This window comes from Pinus tabuliformis, chromosome 1_1 (assembly GCF_031772625.1).
Source record: "Pinus tabuliformis cultivar Carrire ecotype Pingquan chromosome 1_1, CPIR1, whole genome shotgun sequence".
NCBI lineage: Eukaryota > Viridiplantae > Streptophyta > Pinopsida > Pinales > Pinaceae > Pinus > Pinus tabuliformis.
The window spans coordinates 851,044,865-851,058,142 of record NC_142297.1 but is presented as its reverse complement, the minus strand read 5'-3'; positions in this window follow the sequence as shown (position 1 = coordinate 851,058,142).

Genomic DNA, 13,278 nt, shown 5'->3' with positions numbered 1-13,278 from the left:
ATCAACAATAGGGTATTGAAATGTGGAAGTCTGAGGTTGTTGCAGATTATTGGCCACTTGGTCAAAAATATGCCAGTATTCTTCAGGGATTTTTGGAGCTAGAGCTTTGTTTCTGGGGAGTCAGAAGAGACTTTTAAAATGGTTCTAACAGCACTACCTTAGTCTGGAACACTGGGTGTCCTCTGTTCAACTACTACTTTAGGAGATTTGGGTTCTGATGAATTAATCTTTTCAGGACTACCTGTTTCTCCTTCTCATTCATGGAGGTTGCAAGAATTCCCTTCTTGTAAAGGGCTAAACTGGAAATTTTCAGTGTTATGAAAGCTCTGTTCAGACCCTTTAGTCTTGCTGTGAATCTCAGTGTCAACTGCAGATGGTGATCTTGTGGCCTGAAGGGTTACAGTAGGATTTCTTGTAGAAACGATTCGGGGTCCTACTAATGACTGAGACTCATCTTTCCTTATGATTTCGTCGATAAAGGTTGATCGTCCAAGGGGCATCGATCCCTTAGATTTTTCAGATCTGGGCGGAGGAATTAAACCTTTTTCTACTCTTTTCTTCTTAGTCATTCACTCAGAAATTCAAACATTTATTTCTACTTTAATTCCTACACAATTTTGCAGAAAAGCAGGTGAGGGAGCAAGCACTTTACTTACTCGTGCGCAGGTTCTTACCTTCCGTTTTTAATACCCAGTTCTTTCACATCAAACACACATCAAACATCTATTCCTATGCAATTGTGCTGAAAATCGGGCGAGGGAGCAAGCACTTTACTTACTCGTATGCAGGTTCTTACCTTCCGTTTTTAATACCCAATTCTTTCACAGCACACAAACATAAACACACATCACCTTCTATGAAATGGAAACACTCTCCCCCGACAACGACACCAAAATGTTGGGCGCAAATAAGGTGTCTTTTAGAACCCTTAAATGCCTCACATTAATTATCAACCTAGGTAAGTCTTTTTATTTCAAGAGTGTACACAATATGTGCAAGTGATGTAAATCATTGAATCTACAGAGAGTAATTCTTTAAAATAACTTATTGATTTCAATACAAGAGTAAACGGATCACATCATAAACTACCAATTTGTAACTTCAAGGAAATTAACTTATTTAAACATCAAAACTCAATCTTAAGCGAGATCACAATCCAATCTTAATTGCAATTACATCAACCGAGTGCACCATAGTGATAACAGAGCTCTTTCAGTTGAATCTAGGATTCTACATAAACGGAATACATTTGATATAATCAATAATACTATAGCATTCAATTAACAAGAAATGATTCTTAATCAACTCAATCCACGATATTAAATAAATGAAACAATCAACAGAAATAAGAACTAATTCAATGACCACACAAACTCCACACTAGTGAAAGTGAATCAATCATAAAAGTATAAAACAAAGTAATTAAACTGCATAAAGGTAAACTATAAAACAAGGAACATCAGTGAAATCTGTTGGCATTATGGCACAGGTGTGACGCTATGGTACAAGTGTTGTCCTTGATGGCAACTCTCTCTGATGACAGATCTCAGTTCAGACTACAAGAATGAAGAGAAAATTCATATACGCAGGTTCATTAAGATCAAGTCGCGTATACACGCAGGTTGGACTTTATAAAAGTGCGTATGCGTATACACGCACTTTCATGCAAATAAAAGCGCGTATATGTTGGAAATCTTATTTTTGGTCCATGACAGTTAGTCCTTGGAATTTGAACCTATGGTTTTGGACCATGGTATCTCGACAGACGTGTTGATCCCTAGTATTGAGTCGATGGTATTGGTTTATTATGGTTTTGGACCGTGGTATTGAGGAAGGCCTAAAACTATAAAAGAGGAAGGAGATCATTTGGCAAAGTATTATCTGAATGATTGAATATCTGATATTGTGATAGATCTGGAATACGGGTGATTGGGTTATGGTGCAGATCTAGATCTGAATGAAGGTGGAACCTAAGCGCAAGAAGGATAGGGACTATTGATGGATCTAAATCTCAAGGCTTGAACATTGGTATCTCTGTATAATTTTGATCTGTTATATGTGGCGCACTCTTGATCTATAAATCTGGGCTAACTAATGTCTGAATGCTTAAAAGAATGAATTATCTTTTATAGATCTGTACGCAGGTTCAGTAAATTAAAGGTGCGTATATACGCGCTTTCTGTGAATGAAAGGCGCGTATACGCAGGTTGGGTGTGGTACAGAAGCGTATATTCGCAGGTTGATGAACAATGAAGTAGCGTATATGTCTTGATCTATGTTCTAGCTGCTTCTGTTTTATTGCTGCAGTGTTCTGGGTTCAGAATTGGTGTTTGATTACAGTTACTGTGTTCTGGGTTCAGTGATCAGAGAAGTGCTTAGTTGTTTTCAGCTTTTGATTGGTGAAAAGGAGTTTGGGTTATGCAGAAATTCTTGATGTTTGATTGATGTTACTTGTGGATCCAGTCTGAAAATTAATGAAACGAGGTCCCTGAAAAGGTTGCAGCCTTCTGCAGGTAGGAGCCTGCGTACTAGTATCTCAAGCTAGTACAAGAACTAAGGGGGTTGGAGCTCCCTTCCAGGAAAGCTGGAAAACGAGAGAGAGTTGTAGCTCTCTGCAGGTTGCAGCCTGCGTACTGGTAAAGTCTGCTCCAGTACAAGACATTGTAAAGAGAATTTTCTAATTAAAAAGAAGATAGAGACGAATTGCAGCAGGGGTTTTCACCGACATTGGGTTTCCTCCTTATATATTGTGTTCTTGTGTGTGACTGTCTTCTGCTCTGCTTCACTGTTTATGGTACTGTTTATGTGCATCTGAATCACAGATTAATAACTGACATCTGAAAGATAATTCAAATTATAAGTCTGATTTATATACGCTGGTTTCTTTATCTGTAGTTGCGTATATACGCGGGTTGTTTTAATTGAAGTAGCGTATATCATCTGGAATTTAGAAAAGGAAATATTTGGCTTAATAATACTGATTCACCCCCCCTCTCAGTGTTATTTCCAACAATTCGTATCAGAGCGGGTCCTTCAGAGAAGCTTGATCGCTTGGAGGAAGATCATTCATCATGAGCAACTACGAGAGAGAAGCATCAATTAGGCCACCAATCTTTGATGGGACAAACTTCAATTATTGGAAGGTAAGAGTTACTGCCTATCTTCAATCTCTTGGTACAGAAGTTTGGGATATCATAGATACAGGCTGCACTTTTCCTTCAGCTACTCCTACAGATTCGGCCGAGAAGAAGAAATATGAAACAAATGCTAAAGCAGTCAATACTCTGCTAGGATGCTTATCTCAAACAGAATTCGTAAAGGTTATGCAATATAAATCCGCAAAGGAAATATGGGACAAGATTGTCTTGAGCTATGAAGGAGATGAACAGGTAAAGCGTGCTAAACTTCAAACCCTCAGGATTCAGTATGAGAATCTCAGAATGTATAATGATGAAAGTGTGGCTAACTATTTTCTTCGGGTAGATGAGATTGTTAATTGCATGAAAAACTTGGGTGAAGAAATAAAAGAGGCTATTGTGGTTGAAAAATTTCTAAGATCATTGTCCCCCAAGTTTGAATCTAAAGTGTCTGTAATAGAAGAAAAGGAAAATCTACGAATTCTTACTATGTCTCAGCTACACGGAATTCTAACTGCTTATGAAATGAGAAAGGGAGGTCCTTCAGATAGAAGAGAAGCTGCTTTCAAGGCTTCAGGAAAAGGAGACTATTATGAAGCAAGTCACGTGCCAGAAGAAGAAGAAGAAGAATCAAATTTTGTCAGAAATCTTCAAAGGGGTTCTGGAAGGTTCAGAGGTAAGTTACCTTTTAAATGCTTTGCTTGTGGAAGAGTAGGTCATTATGCTGCGAAATGTCCTTATAAGGATAAAGGAAAGGAACCTGCTAGATGGAACAAGAAACAGATTGCAAATAAGAAAAGCTACTACACGCATGAAGATAGTGATGGTCTATCAAATAGTGATGAAGATGAACGAGGTAATGACTATAAACTTTTAATGGCATTTGAAGATGATGATTACATGGATGCTATAGATGTGGATAGCTTTTGTGAAGAAATTTCTAGAATCAAGACATATATAGAAGAAAAGAATAGGATCATTGATACTCTACAACTTCAAATTGATGAAAAGGAAAAATATCTTGAAAAGTTAGAAGGTGAAATTGTTGGTCTTAGAAAAGAAATTGAGAAATCAAAGACTATTAATCTTAAGTTTGTCAAAGGATCTGAAACTCTGGATGAGATCATCAATGTACAACGTTCTCCTCTAAACAAGACAGGTCTGGGCTATAATGGAGAAACTTCTCAAGCTTCCACCTCAAAAAGTTATCTTGATGCAGCAAGAAGGAATGAGCAAAGGCACAATGGAGATCACCAGGTAAAACAGGGACCAATTACAAACAAAGACTATCAGGAAAATCAAGGGCAATCCATCTTAAGGATGAACAAAAGCTACAATCAGCCACAGATAAAATCCTCTCAATTTGCTTCAAGAATGAATGACAATAGAAATTACAATCATTTGGCCGGAAGATTGGATAACCGCAGAAGCTTCTTCAATGGACAATGCTTTTCTTGCCATAACTTTGGTCACAAAGCAGCTCAATGTCTTGCATATAAGACGATCATGACTAGAGAAGCTCAAAAACAAAGAAGTATGACCGGGATTACAAAAAGGACCTATAACAACTTTTCGGTTCTTGAAAATGAAGTTGAATGTTCTATTTGCAATAAATTTGGTCATGAAGATTCTGAATGCAGGAGCAGGTTTCAGCAGACAAAGGAACAAGCCTCAAGCACCAAAACATGGAGAATAAAGGAGCCACAAACAGAAAGATGTGGGATAGCATTTTATGCAGAGGGACAGGAAAATCTATGGTACATTGACAGTGGATGTTCTAAGCATATGACAGGTGATAATGAAAAACTTGAATCATATTCTGCTCTAGAAAAAGGAAAGAAAGTTTCTTTTGGAAATGATACTCCTGCAACTATAAAAGGAAAAGGCACTGCTCAGTTAAAAGAAAAGGTTAAAGCTGGAAATGTTTTGTATGTTGATGGATTGAAGCGTAATCTTCTAAGTGTCAGCTAGATGTGTGATCAAAGAACCGAGGTGATATTCAGATCAAATGGATGTCTTGTTCGTGATCTTGATACAGGTAAAACAGTGATCAAAGGTAAAAGAACTCCAAATAATCTATACATATTTGAAGAAGGACAACAACAATGCTATCTAAGCAAGGATGACGAGCACTGGTTATGGCATCTAAGCTTTTCATAAATAAGGAAAGCATGCAAATATCAGGCAGTTCGTGGTCTTCCAGATATCAAAGTTCCAGACAACACCATATGCAAATCATGTCAGTTTGGAAAGCAAACCAGAACTAACTTTCCGAAGAAGGAAGGATCAGCTAGCATGCCTCTTGAGCTAGTACATACAGATACATGTGGTCCATTCAGGAAAAGGACACCTCAAGGAGAAGAATACTTGATATTATTCATTGACGATTTCTCCAGGTTTGTCTGGTTAGGACTTATGAAGCACAAAGATGAAGCATTTGAAAAATTCAAATCCTTTAAAGCCTTGGTTGAAAATGAATCAGGATACAAAATTAAGTGCCTTAGATCCGACAGAGGTGGGGAGTTTACCTCAAATGAATTTTTCGATTTCTGTGAAGAACATGGGATAAGAAGAGAATTATCTACAGCTAGAACTCCTCAGCAGAATGGAGTTGTGGAAAGAATGAACAGAACTATCCAACAAATGGCTCGTGCTATGCTTGATGAGTCGGGAACTCCCGCAACTTTCTGGGGTGAAGCTGCACATGCTGCGGTTGTTATTCTCAACAAAACAAATGTCCAGGTGAACAGCACTCAAACCCCTCATGAGCTCTGGTGTGGTGAGACTCCTTCGGTAAAGCACTTCAAAATCTTTGGGAGCAAATGTTATATTAAGAATACTGATGAGAAACTTGGAAAACTTGAACCTAGAGCAGATGAAGGCATTCTTCTTGGTTATTCTCCACATAGCAAAGCATACAAGTGCTAAAATAAAAGACTTGGCAGAATTGTTGACAACATTGATGTAGTGGTTGATGAGAAGGGATACATTCCTAGGCAAGTACATCATGAAGACATCGAAGAAGATGAAGGCTACCCTCAAAGACAGAATGATGAAGAAGAAGAACCTCAAGAAGAACCAGAGGAGCAGACAAGAATAGAAGAGAAGACTCCATCCAGATATGTTCAGAAGAATCATCCAGAATCTCAGATTGTGGGGCAGAAAGAAGCAGGTGTACAAACAAGAAGAACAGTTGCAGAAGCTTCAAGCTATTTGGCATTGCTCTCTTCCACTGAACCGCAAAATGTAAAAGAAGCATGCAAGGATGAGTATTGGGTCAAGGCAATGGATGAAGAGCTTGAGCAGATCGAAAAGAACAACACTTGGGAGTTGGTTCCTAGACCAAAAGACAAGAATGTCATAGGAACAAAATGGATCTTCAAGAACAAGTTGAATGAAAATGTGGAAGTTATTAGAAACAAGGCTAGGCTTGTTTGCAAAGGGTATGCTCAACAGGAAGGAATAGACTTTGAAGAAACTTTTGCTCCTGTTGCTAGACTTGAGGCCATCAGAATGTTCCTTGCCCTCTCTAGCTTTCAAAAATTCAAAGTATTTCAAATGGACGTGAAGTCAGCCTTTTTGAATGGAGACTTAGAAGAAGAAGTGTACATTGAGCAACCAGATGGATTTATCCTTGGAAATGATCCAAATCTTGTACACAAACTTAAAAAGGCTCTCTATGGGATTAAACAAGCTCCAAGGGCTTGGTACTATCGGTTGGACAAATACCTTCATCAACAAGGATTTTGAAAAGGATCAGCAGATAGCAATCTATATATAAAAATTGAAAATAACAAATTGCTAATACTTGTTGTGTATGTTGATGATATTATCTTTGGGAGCAATGAAGAATCTATGAGTCAAAGCTTTGCCTTGGTGATGCAGAAAGAATTCGAAAAGTCATTACTTGGAGAATTGACATATTTTCTTGGATTGCAAATCCAACAAAATGAAGGCGGTATTTTCTTGTCTCAAACCAAGTACCTCAAGCAGATCTTGAAGAAGTATGGCATGGAAGATTCGAAACCAGTATGTACCCCCATGGTTACGGGATGCAGCCTTAGTGCAAATGATGAATCAGCAGCAATGCATCAACCAACCTATAGATCCATGATTGGGAGCTTGCTTTATTTGACAGGTACACGACCAGATATTATGCATGCAGTGGGAATAGTTGGAAGGTTTCAAGCCAACCCAAAGGAAACTCATCTTCAGGTAGTCAAAAGAATCTTCAAATACCTTCAAGGAACTCAAAACTATGGCCTATGGTATCCTAGAGATACAGATCTCACTCTTCATGCTTACACAGATGCAGATTGGGCCGGAAGCGTGGATGACAGGAAGAGAACAAGTGGCGGTGCATTCTTTATGGGTTCCAGATTAGTATCTTGGTTCAGCAAGAAACAGAGTTCGATTGATTTATCTACAGCTGAAGCGGAATATGTGGCTGCTGCATCCTGTTGCACACAACTCCTTTGGATGATGCAAACCTTGCAGGACTTTCAAATCACTTGTAGTCCACCTGTCTCTATCTTATGTGATAATACAAGTGCAATAAGTATTTCAAAGAACCCAGTCACGCATTCAAAAACCAAGCACATACCGATCAAGTATCACTTTCTCCGGGAACAAGTGTTGGAACAAAAGGTCAAATTGGAGTATGTTCCTTCTAAGGAACAAGTTGCTGATATACTCACCAAACCACTGCCCAGGGAAACTTTTGAATATCTCAGACAGAAGCTGGGAGTCGTTGATGTTTCATCCTGCTGTTGAAGCTTGTCTGTTCCAAGAAAAGTTGGTGTACGCGAGTTCGATGAGGGGTATCCGCGTACATATGCCGATTTCTTCAGGTGCAGTTGCGTATATGGAGTTCTGAAGGAAATCAGCAAGGATAGACTCTGGTTGGAGAGAGTCTGAGATGGGTCTGTCAGAGACCATCAGGCACAGATTCAGGGGGAGCAGATAATCTTCTAATAATGCATTGTTGGCATTATCTTAGAAGCTCTTGGGTCTAGTACTCAAGTTGTTTTTTTTGGCTCAGGTGGATCAGCTGCAGAAAGAAGGTCAGAAGGTGAACATGATTGCTGATATGTACAGTGATTGTCAGATAGTAGTTATTGGTCATAAGTCTTGATATTTCGTCTCTATGTCATCAATGGCCTATTTTGGTTTCCCCACTATGCCTGGGATGATTGTTGTGATCTGTTGTCATATGTAAATTTCTGATGTATCCCCACTTGGTTGGGTGATGGTTGTATGTATCGAGTCTTTTTGGATAGGAAGGTCTTTTATGATGTATAAGCCATGGTTCTTCTTGAAGAACATATTTTTGTAAATCTTGCCTACAGTCAGGGGGAGCATGATCAGCAGAGCAGAGCAGAGATATCAGCATGAACTCAGGGGGAGCACAACCCTTTGCCCTTGATGACAAAGGGGGAGAATGACTTTGAGGATCTTGGGGTTGCCATCAAGTCCAAAGGGGGAGATTGTTGGCATTATGGCACAGGTGTGACTCTATGGTACAGGTGTTGTCCTTGATGGCAACTCTCTCTGATGACAGATCTCAGTTCAGACTACAAGAATGAAGAGAAAATTCATATACGCAGGTTCATTAAGATCAAGTCGCGTATACACGCAGGTTGGACTTTATAAAAGTGCGTATGCATATACACGCACTTTCATGCAAAGAAAAACACGTATATGTTGGAAATCTTACCTTTGGTCCATGGCAGTTAGTCCTTGGAATTTGAACCTATGGTTTTGGACCATGGTATCTCGACAGACGCGTTGAACCCTAGTATTGAGTCGATGGTATTGGTTTATTATGGTTTTGGACCGTGGTATTGAGGAAGGCCTAAAACTATAAAAGAGGAAGGAGATCATTTGGCAAAGAATATCTGATATTGTGATAGATCTGGAATACGGGTGATTGGGTTATGGTGCAGATCTAGATCTGAATGAAGGTGGAACCTGAGCGCAAGAAGGATAAGGACTATTGATGGATCTAAATCTCAAGGCTTGAACATTGGTATCTCTATATAATTTTGATCTGTTATATGTGGCGCACTCTTGATCTATAAATCTGGGCTAACTAGTGTCTGAATGCTTAAAAGAATGAATTATCTTTTATAGATTTGTACACAGGTTCAATGAATTAAAGGTGCGTATATACGCGCTTTCTGTGAATGAAAGGCGCGTATACGCAGGTTGGGTGTGGTACAGAAGCGTATATTCGCAGGTTGATGAACAGTGAAGTAGCGTATATGTCTTGATCTATGTTCTAGCTGCTTCTGTTTTATTGCTGCAGTGCTCTGGGTTCAGAATTGGTGTTTGATTACAGTTACTGTTACTTGGGTTCAGTGATCAGAGAAGTGCTTAGTTGTTTTCAGCTTTTGATTGGTGAAAAGGAGTTTGGGTTATGCAGAAATTCTTGATGTTTGATTGATGTTACTTGTGGATCCAGTCTGAAAATTAATGAAACAAGGTCCCTGAAAGCAAAGAGAAGGTTGCAGCCTTCTGCAGGTAGGAGCCTGCGTACTAGTATCTCAAGCTAGTACAAGAACTAAGGGGGTTGGAGCTCCCTTCCAGGAAAGCTGGAAAACGAGAGAGAGTTGTAGCTCTCTGCAGGTTGCAGCCTGCGTACTGGTAAAGTCTGCTCCAGTACAAGACATTGTAAAGAGAATTTTCTAATTAAAAAGAAGATAGAGACGAATTGCAGCAGGGGGTTTTCACCCACATTGGGTTTCCTCCTTATATCTTGTGTTCTTGTGTGTGACTGTCTTCTGCTCTGCTTCACTGTTTCTGGTACTGTTTATGTGCATCTGAATCACAGATTAATAACTGACATCTGAAAGATAATTCAAATTATAAGTCTGATTTATATACGCAGGTTTCTTTATCTGTAGTTGCGTATATACGCGGGTTGTTTTATCTGAAGTAGCGTATATCATCTGGAATTTAGAAAAGGAAATATTTGGCTTAATAATGCTGATTCACCCCCCCTCTCAGTATTATTTCCAACAAAATCCACCAGTGACCGGGCCCAAGTCGCCGGCGAATACTGCTTAACTACTCCAGGATATCGCGAATGAACACCAACACAAATTATATATTATTCATCGAATCCAAAAGCCATTACAACACAAGGTCTTTCAGAATAACGCTCAATATATTAAAATTACAACTGAAGTAAAAAGACGAAAATTTCTCCCTCTATTATATTCGTCTTTCCCTTCTTATAGTCAAAGAGGAAAAGAGATAAATGTGATTCCTCAGGATTAGGAGATCCTGAGGAATTCGCAACTAAATGCTATTATCAGACAGTCTTTCTATCTTGCGTTGATCCTCCCGATTTGCTTCCCGATTTGACTGCACAAGGCACACGTTGTTTCCTCTGTTTAACCTTTTTTGTTCAATATTTTGAACAACAGCTGTTCCCTTCACCAATTTTTGCATAATAAACAATGACAATTAGTTTTGTCATTCAAATCGCATCAAAAGAAGTTTCATTCATTTTCTATCGAAATCTTATCAAAACCTTATTACGTCATGGCACAAATGCATAAAAAGGAAGAAAAAGATAATGTAATCAAGGGTAAATTTATACCTGTTGCACGGTCCAACAACGGTACTGCTACCTGATGGGGGTTCACTACAGAAAATGAGGCCGACAGACCTAGGGTTAGCAATTTGAAAGGAATAGGATTGAAGATGGTCACGCTCCCTCGGGAGACGCTCTACCTCTTACAGGATGGAGTCACCACGGAACTCAAGGCCCGGGAGAGTCGCACTCTATAGGTGATGAGAGAGCAGCGCATCAACATTGAATAGTTGGGCCTGTAGCGCAATGAAGCAGTGGACCAGAGCAAACAGATAATGTAGGTTGTGGAGGAAGCCTGCCGGATGGTCCAAGAGTTGGACATTCAAGCAAAAGAACTGATGGAGGTGCGCATTCGCAAGTTAGCCAAAGGGGTGCACGATGCTAGAGCAGAGATGGCCAGGGTTCAGCTGGAGCTGAACCTGTAGATCGCACAACTGCAATTGAAGGCTCAACCTTCAACTCCTCCGGAGATTAGGGAACAACGAACCATCGTTGTTGTTAGTGCCTATATTTACCTCAGGCTGAGGAAGGTAGGATCCAGGGCCAACATCAAACCACGCTTAACCTGGTAGCTAGCCCTATCAGGTCGGGAGAGGGCTCTCTCTGGGTTAATCTCAACAAATTATAATCGATGAGGGCTTGAGATGACTGATATAACTACTGATCTTAGGCTAGGTATGTGTGCAAGAGAGTTTGATTGAATTAAATGATGTTTTTTTTGGCTCAGATGGAAAGGTATATTTTGGGTGCGGGGATCAAGGCTCAGTCTTGCAGAGATCTCAATAGGGCAAGGTAGGCATCTGTTTTTGGCACTTCAATTTGAGTGATATGGAAGGCTTATGTTGGGTCCCTATAATACTAGTGATTACCCCATTACTATTGTAGTTGTACCCCTTATTAATATTTTTGTGCCCCTATTATCCCCATATTGTTATTACTGTGCCCTATAGAATCCCTCTATTGGTTTTTTTTTGGCTTTATATTATTATTGTTAGGTCGGCTGGGTTATATTGTGACTCCTTAGACTCCTATATATAGAAAGGAGATTTTGTCATTTGAATCATCCAAGAATTGTTCATTTATGTAATGTAAAAGAGGTTGCCCCCTCGAAGAGGCTAAATTCTAAGGCGTTGATCTATCTTTTCTATCTTTTTCTTGAGCTAGTTCCATAACATTTGGTATCAGAGCTTTGGATTCTATGGTTTCGTTGCTCCAAACAGGTCATCGTGGAATTTTCGCTATAACTTTTTTTCTGCGACGTTTCAGAAGTTGAAAAAAAAACCCATTTGAGAAGAAATCGCGTTGAACCTCGACTCCGAATTTCAGAGCTGTTCGCGTTATATTTGTGCAGATATGATCTGAGGAAGTTGGTCTTTTTACAGACTCTTGAATTACATTCCAAACAGATGACCGGGGGAAAATCATCATAACTTTCTCTCTGGGGATCGGATTGAAATTTTGTAATAAGGTACAAAAAGAGGATGGACTGTAGTTTCTTGTATGCATTATTCAGATCCAAAGGTTGAAACAATGACTCATGGCACGTCGTACAATTTCGCTCTACTAAACTAGTCTATAATCAAGTCATTGTGGGAGATTTTGCATAACTCTTCCTTGGAGAATCCAATTTGGGTCAGACTTGTGGCATTGGAAAGAGGACACATAGGGCTACTACAGGTCACAAATTCAAATCTAGATGATTGGAAAGTACATAGATACATCAGAGGAAATATCGAGCTCCTACAAAGTGAAAAAAGGTGTGTAGATTTTTTAAATTTTTGCTTAAGCTTGGTTTGAAAATTTATTTTGAAGGAATTCAAAGGGCATAGTAGAGCATTATTATCGGTAATTGATGCCCCGAGGAAAGAAAATGCAAACACCTAGTAAGGAACCTGAAAGCTCTAGCATGACTCATGAAGAAGAGGAAGAAATGCAACATGATATATCAAAATTACAAGACCAAGTGCAACAATTGTCCCTTGCACAAAAAGGAACATAATATAAGATGGATGGTTTAAAGAAAGGCATAGAAGCTAAGATGGATTGTTTAAAGAAAGGTGTAGAAGCTAAGATGAATGACGTGGAAGCTAAGATGGATGATTTGAAGATAGATTTGAAGATAGACATGGTAGAATTGAAGATAAATATGAATAAGTTGCTACAAGAAAGGGTCACTAATGGTGAAAGGGTAGTAAAGGAAACTCATGATGAGAATAAAAGAAATGTTAATTATGATTCGATAGACTTTAATGTTGGATCAAAGAACCACCATATTCCAAATATCGATATGAGGAATTTTGATGGCAAGGATCCCGCAACATGGATATTACAGATGGAGCAATTTTTCGATCTCAATAATGTGCAAAACACACAAAAGGTACGTATTGCAACTTTATATTTGGAACCAAATCAGTTTGTATGGTATCAATGGCTTTGCTCTCGTAAAAAATTTATCACTTGGGCAATTTTTACGGAAGAATTGATAGCACATTATGAGGATACAAAAAGCAACACTTTTTTTAGCCAATTGATAAGTCTCAA